The sequence below is a fragment of the Crinia signifera genome, chromosome 11, assembly GCF_055691185.1.
Source record: "Crinia signifera chromosome 11, ASM5569118v1, whole genome shotgun sequence".
NCBI lineage: Eukaryota > Metazoa > Chordata > Amphibia > Anura > Myobatrachidae > Crinia > Crinia signifera.
The window spans coordinates 122,991,391-123,006,677 of record NC_139227.1 but is presented as its reverse complement, the minus strand read 5'-3'; the positions used below and the strand labels follow the sequence as shown (position 1 = coordinate 123,006,677).

The 15,287-nt window shown below is 50.2% G+C and overlaps 1 long non-coding RNA gene across 2 annotated transcripts in view; it reads left to right on the top strand.

Moving 5' to 3' along the window:
* Positions 1–1,073: 1,073 nt before the first annotated feature.
* The window catches only part of LOC146046381 (uncharacterized), a 35,291-nt gene continuing 21,077 nt past the window's right edge, over positions 1,074–15,287 (top strand). The window contains exons 1-2 of one of the 2 annotated variants that reach the window (XR_014465869.1): positions 1,074–1,175; positions 1,610–1,792. This is a non-coding gene — a long non-coding RNA (uncharacterized LOC146046381). The other variant, XR_014465868.1, reaches the window with a different exon arrangement.

Here is a 15,287-nt window from a genome sequence, read left to right as displayed (position 1 = left end):
ACATCGCATGCCATATGCCCGCATGCGATGGTTTTAAAATTGTATTTCCAATGTTAAATGGTCCCCCTATACGATTTTGAATTGTATAAGCACCCTAATGGGTGCTTACAATGTTAAATGCACCCCCACGCCACCCCCACTATTAACGCCAACCCGAAGCGTGGCGAGCACAGCGAGTCTGCAAGTGGCGGCGGTACGCATCCTCCGACCTTTTCTTACCCCCACTATCCACGTCGGCGTGAGTTGATTGTATGTAGTGTGCACCGAGCATGAAGCACAGCGAGCCCCGTGAGGGGACGCGGAATAAATGTAAAGTAATACGAGTCCCCTCGCGGGAATCGCTGTGCTCGCCTCACTACGCTCGCCACACTATATAAAATCAACTCCACGCCGACGTGGATAGTGGGGGTATGAAAAGGTCGGAGGACGCATACCGCCGCCCCTCGCAGGCTCGCTGCGCTCGCCGCGCTTCGGGTTGGCGTTGATAGTGGGGTTGGCGTGGGGGTGCATTTAACATTGTAAGCACCCATTAGGGTGCTTATACAATTTTAAAATCGCATCGCATTGTATGGCTTTGTATGGCTTATGGTATACGATGCGATGGGCACCGTGCTAGGAAAGTACCAAAAAAAAACATTAGACCACTATAAAAACATATTATATCCTTATATATTAAGTAAATTGGGTCAGTCACCAGCCCCCCACAGGCAACGTCACACCTGCATTCCCCTGATGCCGCTCTCCCCTGCGAACACACCTGCATCCCCTACTCAGCCTTACCTTCAGGAGGGTTCTACAGAAGTAGATAAATACTCGACAGGTCCGCACAAACAGTTGTGGCTAGAACCACTTCTGTCTTTTGACATTTCCCATCATGCACTGGGTCCATGTATACCTGGAGGGGGGAATATAAAAGTGTCCCAAGCGTGGCAAGTGAAATGAGCCCGTAATGCTACAATCCACCTGCAATAAAATAACTTACACGTAGGTAAATTATAGATAAAATAAAAAACATGCTGTGAGGGCATCTAACAACTTCCGCCCTCACCTAATGTCACATCCTGGTCAAAGAACTGAAGTGGATCTAGACACGAACAAACACAGTAATAGTCCCTCTGATCACACAGCAGGTCTGAAACTTGTGCCCCCACAGTGCACTCTGAAGATAATTACAGGTACTGAGAACTGACTTCAGAAGTTGTACTGTGCACTATAACTACTCCACCTCCACCATTACAGTACCAGGAATAGAGCCATGCTGCATCTCTCCCTTAAATGATTTATTTTCCTAAAGAACACTTAGATTTCTAAGCACTGACTCCAGATTCCGCGTGTATGGCACAGACGTACCGTGACCAGCATTCAATGAGCGCATTCAGCTGTTATCCTGGGCTCTGCCCCCCTGGCCTTGCTGCCGTCCATTAGGCTGAACTTAATTGGAAGGAAAATATATTTTAATCTACAGTCATTCTCTGCAACAGGCAGTTACGGGAAATAAGTGTCCGAATAGGATCCAGAAACTACTTAAAAGAGAGGTTTGGCTTCCGCTCAGGAATAATAATTGTGGATAATATGTCACACCCAATAATCCAGATTTCTCTGTGTGTAGATGACGAGGGTATGATCACACCGCCAGATTCCTTGGACTTGGAATCGGTCATTGTAACGACACCTCTGCTGTTTGGAAGACACGTGGCGAGATGGGACAGTAAGACGCTGCAAAGGACAGAGACGTTATGCTCAGGAGGGCTTCTGGCCTAGTGACACAGAGATGGAACGACAGCAAGCCAGGGTATGTTACCCACCTGATGGACAGTGGCGGAACTAGGAATTCCGAGCCCCCCTGCATTAAAAAGATTCATCTCATACATAATTATATATTTTTACCTACAGTACATGCTCATTGCCAGGGGTTTCATGCTCATTGCCAGGGGTGATATGCTTTTTGCCATGGGTTACATGCTCATTGCCACAGGGTTACAAGCTCATTGCCAGGGGTTTATTGCTCATTGCCAGGAGTTATATACTCCTTGAAAGAGGTTTTTGCACATTGCCAGGGGTTATATACTCGTTGCCAGGGGATTACATGATCATTGCCAGGAAGTTACATGGTCATTGCCAGGGGGTTACATGCTCATTGCCAGAAGGTTACATGGTCATTGCCAGGGGGTTACAAGGTCATTGTCAGGAGGTTACATGCTTGTTGCAAGGGGGTTCTATGCTCGTTGCCAGGGGTTTCTATGCTCATTGCCAGAGGTTTCTATGCTCGTTGCCCAGAGGTTACATGCCTGTTGCCAGGGGTTGCAGGCCAGCACTCCCAGAATCTGGCATTTCTGGGCAGCTCTGTATGTGTTGCACTTCCCTGACATTTGCTAGAGGTCCAGTAGCACCTTAAGCCTCTTTCTCCAACAAAGCGGCGGCCATTTTTGCTGGGCCATTTTAGCAGATTCCTTGCAAACAGACAGACCACATAGAATCTGCCACAACTCTCTGGACCGCCAGAGACACGCCGACTGTGATCTGGCAGCGCGGCCACAACCCGTACAGTTTTATTATAAGCATTAGTTTAAAACAATACAAATATATTAAACTACTTAATTAGAACAACATTATACATTAATGTTTATGCATAATTAGCATTATGCTAAATAATGACTTTAACAAAAAAATACTTCAAACATCAAAGGAGAAGAATCTCCAACATAAAGGGCCTTATTTTGGTTCATTCTTTCTGACAAAATCCTTCTTAGATGGGCAAAACCATGTGCACTGCAGGTGGGGCAGATGTAACATGTGCAGAGAGAATTAGATTTGGGTGGGGTTTTACTTCAAAGTGAGATCTATATTGCAGTGTAAAAATAAAGCAGTCAGTATTTTCCCTGCACAGAAACAAAATTACTCACCCAAATCTAATTCTCTCTGCACATGTTACATCTGCCCCCCCTGCAGTGCACATGGTTTTGTCCATCTAAGAAGGATTTTCTCAGAAAGAATGAACCAAAATAAGGCCCAAAGTGCGATCTACAAAGTATATTTAGTATTTTCACAGCTTTCTCCGGGGGATGAAAGTTTCTAACTAGGAGAAAAAAAGAGTAAATTCGGATTATGGGAACGGGGTACGACTCTCCGAGGCAAGAAAGGAACGTGATTTAATTTAATGATAGTGGTGATATATATATATATAAACAGTTTAGAAAAATAAGAATATGCTGAGGAAGAGTCCTAGATAAATGCATTAATTAAGATGTGTTTGGCAAAGTTAATCCAATATTTCCTGTAAACCTAATTAGTCTGGAGCCAGTGCAGCTACGGCGAGCGCAGGAGGCGTAATTATCATACATTGCAAGTATTTATGTCCAGCGTGAAAAGTACAAACACAAATTCTGGAGATTTCATAAAGACGCAGGCGAGTGACTCAAGGCCGAGCGATCTGAATCAGGACATGTCTGATATGACATGAATATTAATATACACATTGTTAAAATACAGAAGTCAAGTGTACCACGGAAAGTGGCCTGAAGTTCTGCCACTCTCTTCTATCTGCCGACTGTCAGTTACTTCACTGCGACAGCCAGAAACGAGACGGGTCACAAATACCAACACCGCCACCCAATTAGCATGCAGTATGAATGCCGGCATTCACTATACTGACGCCGGCATCCTGACTGTAGCCTAAACACCGGTGCCGGAACTTCAAATGGATCAGGATGCCAATGCCGTAAAGGGGTAGGTACAGGGCGAGTTAGGGCAGGCTGCAAGTGGAGGGTAAGTATACTTATGGTGTGTGGTATAATATGTAATGGGCATTACGGTGTATGGTATAATATGTAATGGGCATTGTGGTGTGTAGTATAATATAAATAAGCATTACGGTGTGGCATAATATGTAATTGGCATTACAGTGTGTGGTATAATATGTAATAAGCATGACGGCATGTGGCATAATGTGTAAAGGGCGATACAGTGTGCGGTATAATGTGTAATGGGCATAACGGTGTGTATTGTAATGAGCATTATGATGTGTGACATAGAGGCCAATTACGATCATTTGTAATGAACCAAATTCGTCTCCTGCCCCGATGGTCGGGGTTTGCGTAAACCCCGACTGAGAATGTCCGCAGCAATATGCAATGTTGCTGGACTGTTCGTATGGACGGGGCCGGACGTGGGACAGCAGGCCCGGGTGTCGCCCATGGGAACACCCAGCATTTCATGGGCGTTCCCATAAAAATACTGAGTGTTCCCATGGGATTGCGGGCAGGACCAGGTGTGCCATCACATTATGTCAGCCGCCCGCCCAGTCTTTGTCCCGCTATCCGCAAATACAGTATAAGTCAGTCTCCTCTTTATTTGCGGAGGCAGGAGAAATAATGGGATGGGCAACGACAATGGAATCATTTCCCCTGCAGCAGAAACATGCGAGAGATGTGTCTTCATGATGGCGGGGCCTCTTGGACTCAGTAAGCTGCGAGTCAACCAGAATGAGGGCCATAATGTATAAGGTTCATTACAGTATGTGGCATAATGTGGCCATGCCCCTATTGTCATGTAGCCACTCTCCTAGTTTCATATGACCGCGCCTCCTCATGACATGGCACACTAATTAAAAATTTCTACTTGCACCACTGGCCACACCCCTTTGGTCCATACACATTCATAATGCTGGGATGGAACGATTATTTCACCCACCGAAGAGGCGAAGGGTACATGAAAAGTGTTGATCACAAGGCAAACTCCTAATGCCAAGCTGTGACAAATGCCCGGTCCAGATGGTTGCACAAGATGCGTCGTCTTTTAACGATGTTAGACCATGTGGGTATATGCCTCTGCAATAGCATTTACTGTACCTACCCACATATATTGCATCTGCAATCATATACTAAACACGTCAAACTTGCGTCCCAAAATTCATGACTGTAGAGGGCTCTGATTTTGGATTTACATGAAGCTACTTGCTTCACACAGCGGGGCAGCCAGCTTAAAGACTGGTGAATCATGAAAATGCAGCTTATCCGGTCTCCAGGAAGCAGTGTCATTCCCCAGGTGCAGACATGGCAGCCATTTTGTGTGTGCAACCAGCAGTCATGAGAATGTGCCCAATCAAATGACTGGGCTCTCATGGCATAATACTCCATGTTTATATTATTTTTTTTATTTTTTATTATAATATTCCTGTCAACGCAATAAAATGTGCCGTTTCCCTTTCCCGTCGTGTTCGGCAAACATTCACGGAGACAGAATTGAGCGACCTGAGGTAAACATGCATTGTGGACCCTCGTCACACAGCGCATAATCCCCCGTCATCTCCCCAGAGGACGCACGAGTCCCCACCAGCCGCACAATTCTTACCCACAATTGAACATTTTAGTCAAAGGCAAAATTATGTATGCATTGAAAAGATTATCTACAATAATCATTCCTGCTAAAGAGCTGTGTTTAATTAGATTTGTGGAAGTTGTTGAATTGAAGCCTTGTTTGTATAATTTCCTGCTATAACACTTAACAGTTTTCAAATTCGTTTGCAAATAGGTTTCTCACGTTACTAGCGGTGGCGGTATTTTTTTTTCTTGTTTAAAGGCCACGTTGCAGGTTTAGTGGCCACGCAATGTAATAGCTAATCAGGCAAATTAGCCCTGATGAAAAGACTCATAGCGTAATAAAATGCAGAGGCGCGCCTCATAAACTGATCGCGCCATATGTGCACTAATTACCGAACCGCAAGCCCTGCGTGCTTAAAAAAAAAAAAAAAAATTATTAGTTTGTAAACAAATCAAAATGAAAATGAGATCAGAAATTCCATTAATTTTACTTACAAGACAATGAGAAGCTAAACGACCTTTCAATTAGCGTGAGGTGTCCTCTGGAAGATAATTCATCTACCTGTCATATGGCGGCTTGGATTTCAATAGACATGTTTGTAGTGTCGGTGACTGGCGTGTTTATGCGTACTGACATTTACACGGCGCGAAAGGGCAAATACACAAACATGGGGCTTATACAGGCGTAGGTAGAACACAAACATGGATGTAGGTTTATAAAAGGAAAGTGATTACCCAATATAGGGCCCAATTCAGTCCTGCTCGCTAGTCTATGTATACTCGCAGCCTAGAGAACAGGTCAGCGCCGCCCCTCCGAGCACCTCCCCCCCCCCCCGAGCGCCGCCTGCGACACCCGCATCCCCTCGCTAGCATGCGAGAACACATCCTCTCACATAGGGCAGGATGTACTAAAGGGAAAATGCGGTAAAACCCCCGTTTTACCGCATTTTCCTATGTATCATCACCGGTTCGCCCCGATTTCGCTGGCCAGGGTATTGCCACCCAGAGGGTGGCGATACCCTATAGAAGCCTATGGGCTTCTTTCGCCGTCCGCGCGCCGCCCCCCCCCCCTTCCGTCCTCCTTTAACCTCCTCCTCCCCCTGGTGTCACAGCCGGGAGGACATCCGGCTTCAGGGGGAGGAGGAGACGCAGGGGGACGCTGGCAGCCGCCGGTAGGTGACGGAGACCCCCGCAGCCCACATCACAGGTATCGCGGGGGTCTCCGTTACCGCAGCCCAATGCTGGCCGCATATGTAAGTACATATGCGGTAGCATCGCGGCGGCTGCCGTGCGAAGGGCGGCGATGTATGTTGATACATCCCGCCCATACGGCCTAAGGGAAAAGAAATTTGTTGGAGATGGCCGAAAAGTGGGCGGGCACTGGCATTGTGATGTGATGTCAGCCGGCCGACCCTGAGTAGGCATTGACCCGCCTGCTCATAAAACGCCGGGCGTTCCTCTGCTCCCACCCCCTGTCAGCCCCCGCCTGCCCCATTTGGAGCGAACGGCCTGGCGGGTGTGAAACTTGCCGAAGCCGTTCGCTCCCGGGGTTTGCATATGAGCGAACTCCAAACATTGGGGAAGCAGCCGAATTCAGCCCGCTACTACCTTAAGGTTCTTGTCTCCAGTAGAAGCCCAGAAGGGAGACTCTTTGGAGCTTTTCTGGGGGTGTGGGCAGGGCTTGCCAGCATGGTGGCTCTTCGAGGAGGGGGTGGTACAAAATGATGTGAGCATCATTCTAGCCCTGCCCCCTCCCCAAATGCCTGTATTTGAAAAGCAGAGGGAGGGGTATGCAGGGGCCCCGCTAAATGCAGGAGGCTTTCCCACCCTTCCAATGGGCTGGGAGAAGAACCCGATTTTCGGGACCCTCCCGTCCATTCCGCGAGGGTAGGTGTGTACGCAGCGGGCGCTGGACGTCACAGCCTGATTGAAAGGCCGCAGCCATTTGAGGGGTGGCGATATGCAACATTACAGAAAATAGGGGTGTCAGCTCAGTTTCTGGACATGCAAAGCCTTAGCCAACCTGCTGCTCTCCACCTGGGGAGAAACTACAATTCCCAGAATGTACTGACACAGGTTTGCTATTCAGGAATACTAACACTGATGCAGGGCATGCTGGGATGAGTAGTTTCACAACAGCTGGTTGCCTAGGCCCCATAGGAAAGCGGCAATTCACTGGACTCGGCCCCTCTCCCCCCACCCAGTCGCCCACTTAGCAGATAAAGTGGGCGGACCAGGTGGCTGATGAAATAATTTGCGCAGAATCAGATTCTTGTTGCCACGTCCCTCCGCTGTACAATGCTGACATTGTTAAGCCACGCCCTCACCCGCAGCCTGCTACCTTGCATCACACTCCTCCCCACCCACTACACCAGGCCACGCCCCCCTGGATCTTCAGTTGCCGTACTGGTTATTGATTGTAAAGGCATGCTGGTGTCATATGAACAATACTTTCCTGCGTTCCTGTGAGAGTAGGATTGCCTCCTAGATCCTAGAAGTGAGACGTCCGTGGGCACGGGGTGATGGCTACGCTGCCCAGGGGCTTCAGTGGCGCAGTTCTCAGCATCACCTCCACCCCCTGAAATTCCATCCTCTACCTCCTGGAGGCAATCATTTACAAGAAGGCAAATAAGCTATAATGCCCTTCCAATCAATGGCTTTAGGTGTATGCTGGACCATGTAGTTCCACAGACAGCATAGATAAATATTTGGGGAATCAGCGCTGACCATAATTAGTGGCTACAGGAGTGAGGGGCGTAAGTTTTATTTTCGCTTGACTGACAGCTCCCGACATGATCACACGGCTGCAAATGCGCAAGGCCAGCGTTAAGATGGCGCCCTGCTACAGTGAATCCCGCCTTTGCGGATTAATGTGCTCTCTGTGGGAATAGATGTCTAATGCTACACGTTCATTCGCCAACATGCGCATATGTCCAATTCCCGTTGTAACGGGCTCACCATCTGATTTTACACTGGGCACCAGTCATCACAGGCGTCGCGTAGCCCTGGACTTACTCGGCGGTGCGATGGAAAAAGATATATCCAGCCTGGAACTGGCGTGAAACCCCCCTTCCCGAAAATGCTCAGGCGTGACTGGTTTTTCTGGAAGCTCCCAGCGGTTCCCTAGGCGCGCCTGAGTTTTCTTAACACTTCCACTAAACGTCCGGATTCCACCCGCAGATGCCGACTTCCTGTCCATCTCTTGCGAACGGGATCACATCACAGGATGGCCTCACCCATATGTACTGTGAACTGTACACATGCGCAGTGTATTGATATTCAACCGCCAAGCAAATAGCAGCGGCGGTGTGTTAATGCCGGGGGAGGGGGGGCTCACCTGCTGCTTTCTGCCGGCTCCTGATGGGAGGTGCTGTGCGCTATCGCGCATGCGCAGCAGCCCTTCCACGGCCACTTTGTTACGTGGGCAAAGTGCCGCGGCCCAGCCAGCCCAGGGGGGAGTGCGGCTGGCCCGTTTCTAAGGAGTTTTGGGCCGGCCCACCGGGAAATGGCCCGGTTTCCCAGCCTCCTCTAGCATCCTCAAAAACTGTCTGCTGTATGGGGGCAGCCATTTTGTAAGTGTCTGTTTTCATTAGCAGCAAGTTGGAGCCAGGAGGAGCGCTAGGAGCGCAGCCACAGATGCGCCAGGTACCGGCAGGCGGCAGTGGCGTAACAATAGCCCCGCAGACCCCCGGCGCCCACACTTTCTCAGCGCCTCCGAGCCACCGCGTGGTCTGCAGGGCTATTGTTACACCACTGGCTGGGAAGGAAATGGGCGGGCATCTGGTGATGTCATCTGCCTGCCCCCTCCGCGCGCTCTTCATGGACTCATTAACATGAGAACGCCCAATGTTCTCATGGAGACACCCATGGGCGTTCACATATGTTAATGGGCCGCCCACCACCCCACGCCCCTCTCCGCCCCCCCACCTGCTGTCCTGGGTGCGCGCATGCACCCTGCTAATGCACATGCGCAGATATGAGCATGTAGATTAAGACAACATCGTGCGAACGCAGCCCTGCTGCGAAAAGAACCAGAATAAGGTCCTTAGAACAAGTTCATCCGGTACTTATGTAATATCTGGGCTCCCGTTTCTCTTATGAGACCGCGTCCCCTCGCGGGGCTCGCTGCGCTCGCCACACTATATAAAATCAACTCCATGCGTAGTTGGATAGTAGGGGTATGAAAACATGGGGTGCATTTAACATGGGAGCCCAGATAATACATAAGAACCGTTCATCCTGACAAATGAGAATATTCACCTCCGGATTCTACATTTCCACCGCAGGAAAATTTCCATTATTTTCCCCATTTAAAGAATGAACGTTTTGTTTGCTTTGAACTCCCCTCCGGCCGCAAACTGGGTTTATTTCTGCGCAATTAATCAGTATTCATTTTCTGCACACAATGTATAGCGGCCATATGTTCCTGGGTTTTGGTGGGTTCTAAAGTGAGTCTGTTTAGCCCCCCCGGTGGGGTAAAGGACTGGTGGGAAAACAGGCGCAGGGCTGAAGGAGTTAATTCCTATTTCTATTTATTGCCGCCGAGAGTCATTTCCAGCTGATGAAACGGCAATAAGCGAGTAAGGTGATTATTATAATAACATATGTAGAGGCGGTTCTCCCATCTATCGGCCAACACCTGACCTAATGAGAGAACCGTTCGCAGATTCAGCGTCTTGTTCAGCTGGGCAACAATTAAGAGGCATAAAAAGTAATTAAACCAACATAGAAAAATGTGAACAATTGACCTGGTAATAACATCTAGGTCGGCGTTTGTGTTGTTGATTATTTTGCAAGAAAAGCACCGAACAATGTCGGCAAATTCCTAATTAAAATGTTGCAGAATTATATATTTATGTGAGGGCGTCCCGGAAGAACTGTTGGTACTTGTTTCCTAGCACAGTGCCACCGATGTTAATCTTATGTCATCGGGTCTATCAGATCGGGTCGCATCGCATGCGACCCGATTGCATGCGATGCGATATGACCCGATTTTTAATTGTACAGCCACCCTGATGGCTGATTCCTATGTAAATCCACCCCCAGACCCGATTTTTAATTGTACACCCACCCTGATGGGTAATTAGTATGTCAAATGCCCCCCCTCCCCTTGTTAACAGCACCCCACTATCAACATCAACCCGAAGCGTGGCGAGCGCAGCGAGCCACCGATCCCTAAGTGTGGTGAGCGCAGCGAGCCCCGCCAGGGGACGCAGATTACTTCACATGTATTCCGCGTCCCCTCGCCACGCGTCGGGCTCGGTGGCTCGCTGCGCTCGCCACACTATATAAAATCAACTCCACGCCGACGTGGATAGTGGGGGTATGAAAAGGTCGGAGGACGCGTAACGCCGGGGTGGGTGTACAATTAAAAATCAGCTCTGGGGGTGCATTAATCATAGTAATCAGCCATCAGGGTGGCTGTACAATGTGAAATCGCGTCGCATTGCATCTCATGCCATTGTAATGGCATGCGATGTGACGCGATCTTAAAATTGTACAGGAACCTCAGAAAACCCTTATATTGGGTCCCATCGCATACCTTAACTAATGGTATGCGATGGGACCCGACGGGCGCCGTGCTAGGAAACCAGTACCACATTTTTATTATCTGGTATGTAGAAAACTAAGATAAATCCATAATATATAGTCTTGTTGTTCTCAAACTCCATCCTCAGGACCCCAAACCGTCACCCACGTCACCTGAGGAGATCCGGAAAACATGAACTGTTTGTGGTCCTGAAGTCTGAGTTGAAAATCAATGATGAAGTCTAAGGGGACGATAGGGAAAAATGCTTGAGGGGTACAGGGCTGCCAAAGGTGATGGGGATAGGATATATGGTCATAAGCAGGGCCGGATTTGTGCCTAGGCCCGTGAGGCACCGGCCTCAGGGCGGCACCAATCAAGGGCGGCACAGCAGGCTGACGTTCTTTTAAATAGCAGCATGGCAGAGCGGGTGGGCAGCGGCAAGTGACAAGCGGCGCCGGCACCGACATGATTCATCATATGTCAGCGGCAGTGCCGCTCGTCACCCACCGCTGCCCACCCGCTCTGCCATGCAGAGTACATCACCGGCTATCTCCGACGGTCCCCCTGCTCGTCACCGACCGATGCCCACCCGCTCTGTCATGCAGAGTACATCACCGGCTATCTCCGACGGTCCCCCTGCGTGTCCGGCTCCGCCGCTAGGTGAGCTGAGCTGAATTGCTCTGGCTCACTGCCGCAGGCGGGGAAAGCAGCTAGGCTGAGCAGCGCGAACCTCCCTGCAGTCAGTCAGTGTGAGAGAGACTGACTGAGACTGCACATTAAATTAATTCACCCTCCCTCCGTCCGGGTCCTCCATACAGTTAGCAGTCCAGACTGATAGATAGACTTATACCTTAATAATGATTATATTAAAATAGGGGGGGGGGGGGGGGGGCAAAAATGTTGTGCCTAGGGACGGCCTGACCCCTAAATTCGCCCCTGGTCATAAGGTAGACCCTATTATGGTCGGCATGCATTGTGTCGACCACTGAAGGTCGACAGGCCTTATTACGACACCTGAAATAAGATGACAGGGTCGGACGGTCGACACAAACATTAGATTGACATGAGTTTCGCTTTTATTCTGTCCCGAATGTCGACATGGACACCGTCTAAGTGTAACGCATCTTCGCTGCACTCGCCGTGCACTGGGTCGACCGCTGAAGGTCGATAGGCTTAGGTCGACATGTGAAATAGGTCGACAGGGCCGGAAAGTTTACACAATCATTAGGTCGACGTTCCCATGGGAACGTCGACGGTCAAAAGGTCGACATGCGGTTTTCAAGTTTTTTGTTCCGAATGTCGACATAGTTGACATGGTCACTGTCAAAGTGTATCATCTTCCCTCACATGGCTCGCTGCGCTCAGCACTATTTTATTCTCCCACTATGCTATATGTTGGCACATGTCCGCAAAAAAAAAGGGTACTTGTGTAGTTTCACGGCGCCACCGCGCGCACAGTCTGTAACAGAAACTTGGCAGCCTGCCAAAGGCTCTGTTTAACTGTGCGTGTGCCATAGCGCTTTGTGACTGAACTTTGCAGCCTGCCAGAGGCTCTGTTTAAGTGTGCGCGTGCCGCTCTAGCGCTGTCTCACTGAGCTTGTGCAGCAGCGCGCTGCCCAGGCGCTGACAGGTCACTGTGGTACTTGTAGTTCCACAGTGAAACAGGCAGAGCCTGGGCACCGCTGACAACGGGGGCAAGTGGAGACGCCACGGCGCCTGGATTCACACTCCCTGCAAGCCTGTAAGAAGGAGGGGGGCGCAAAACTGTCTGAATCTAGGCTCCCTACAAGCAGCTAAGAAGGAGGGGGGACGCCTGGATTCTGACGCAAAAGCGTCTAAATCCAGGCGGCCCCCTGCTGGCCGCTAAGAAGCCGGGGAGTCTGGATTTAGACGCTTAAGCGTCTGAATCTAGGCTCCCTGCAAGCCGCTAAGAAGGAGGGGGGACGCCTGGATTCTGACGCAAAAGCGTCTAAATCCAGGCGGCCCCCTGCTGGCCGCTAAGAAGCCGGGGAGTCTGGATTTAGACGCTTAAGCGTCTGAATCTAGGCTCCCTGCAAACCGCTAAGGTGTTGGGGCATCTAAATCCAGACGCTAAAGCATCTGGATTTAGTTGGGTGTAGGGGTACATCTAAATTTAGACGCAAAAGCATCTAAATTTAGCTGGGTCTAGGGGTACACTATCAAAACCCGCCCACAGTGCCACTAGTCGACCCCACAGCTGTCGACCTTGTAAATCCCACTATCCACGCCCACCCGAAGCGTGGCGAGCGGCGGCGGTACGCGTCCTACGACCTTTTCATACCCCCACTATTCACGTCGGCATGGAGTTGAGAATAGAAAGTGTGGCGAGCGCAGCGAGCCACCGAGCTCGAAGCGTGGCGAGCGCAGCGAGCCCCGCGAGGGGACGCTGACACCTGTGAAGCCCGCAAGGGGACGCGGATAGCTGTGAAGATATACGCGTCCGCTCGCCACGCTTCAGGCTCAACTCCACGCCGACGTGGATAGTGGGGGTATGAAAAGGTCGTAGGACGCGTACCGCCGCCCCGCTTCGGGTTGGCGTGGATAGTGGTGCTGATTCAGGAACACATTCACACCTGCACACTCACACACCTGAGACATTTTTGGCAACTGTTTTTTTTTTTGAAATTTAACTGGAAGATAACTGGAGAATATAAATGATTCGAATAACATGTAAGTAATCAGCGTAAGAACAAGTCCAACATTAATTAAAAAGTCATGATTAATCGGTAGAACAGGAAGGAGCTTCTACGTCGACATCACCGCCAGCACTTGCACAGGAAGGATCTGCTGCGTCGACGTCACCGCCAGCACTTTCAGAGGAGTCGGCCGGCTCGGCGCTCTCATCCTCTTTCTCGACCAGGGGGAGCAGGGTCAGAGCATGTAGGATGCGTAGGAAGGGGTTCTGGGCGCCTAAACTCTGCCTCCACATAAACTCCTGGAGGTAGGAGTCCAGGTGATGGCGCGCGGTACCCCTTTGGTGCTTATTACGCCACTTGCAGCTGCCCCAGAGGCGTTCCATATTCTGGGTGTGCACCCCAGTGTCCGGGTCAACGAAGTTGAACTTATGATTCACCTTCCCATGGACGTAACCGGCCTGCTGGAGCTGTTGGGTGTTGTAGGCCCTCCAACAATCCATGTAGATGCTGGTGCCGGGCTCAACATGGGCCTCGATGGCAGCCATCAGGGTGGCCGCATCCCGCCGCTCCACCGCAGTGACGAAGCACTGCCTGGTCTCCCTGGATATGCCCCCGAATACCTACTGCTGGGGCAGGAGCCGTCCGACATTACTTTTCCTCTTTACATAGAGGCTCTCGTCGACCTCGAGGACATGACCCGGGCCTCCGATTCGCCGCTGAGGCTGTGCCAGCAGGTCCACCGTGCAGGCCTCCCTCATCAGATTATTATACTGCACGGCAGTTTTCTGCGAGATATTCAGTTGTCTGTAGCAGAATTTAATGCTGGTCAGCTCTTCTGCCCAGCAATACAGGAAGCGGATGAGGATCACAAAGCTGAGGTGAGACCCCCGAAACCATTGAGCAGACCTGACGCTCACCTTCTTGCGGCAGCTGCGAATGTGGCAGCGCCACATGCGCTCCTTCACACTGAGCCTCATGGGGTGGCCATTGGGGCAGGTCATGGTCTGCGGCAGGAACTGGCGGGCCTGCAAGAAAGCCACCGCCTCCTCCTCCGTCTGCGGCAGATTAAACAGCGTCAGACGCTCCATCGCCATGGTCAAGTTCGCCACTGCCATTATGCACCTCAGTCTCTCACACAGGGCTACTACTGACTGACTACGCTACCTGCGTAGCGCTCTGACTGACTACATTACGCTGTCCGTGTGGGGCTAAGCAGCAGACTGGAATTTAGACGCTAGATGCGTCTCAAAGCACCTAAAATGTTAGCGTCTTCATTGGGGACACCCCCTGTGGTAGCGGTGTGCCGGGGTGTGCGATTTAGAAGCCCTGTTTGTCTCCTTTTTACACGGTACATTACATTACATTTCAGCTAGCGTGGCACACGCAGCGCTACGTTACATCACGTTACATTATAGCTAGAGCGGCACGCGAGCCTCTGGCAGGCTGCCAAGTTTCTGTTACAGACTGTGCGCGCGGTGGCGCCGTGAAACTACACAAGTACCAAAAAAAGAAGTGAACAACTCACAACAACCTTTTCACTGTCGTCCGTCCCATTGTCGACTTATTTAATGTTTCGATCTAAGCCCTGTTGAACTTCGGTGGTGGACCCAATCCATGTCCACTTAAATATTGTCAAGCCAATGACCGTATCCCGAGGAGAAACAGACTCTCCGTAGGTCTGTAAGACTTAAATCAGTAAGAGAAGGGGAGGGGCTGACAACTCTACCAATTGTCGACAAAGACATACACAGAAACATTAAATAGTTTTTTTCTTTTAAAATA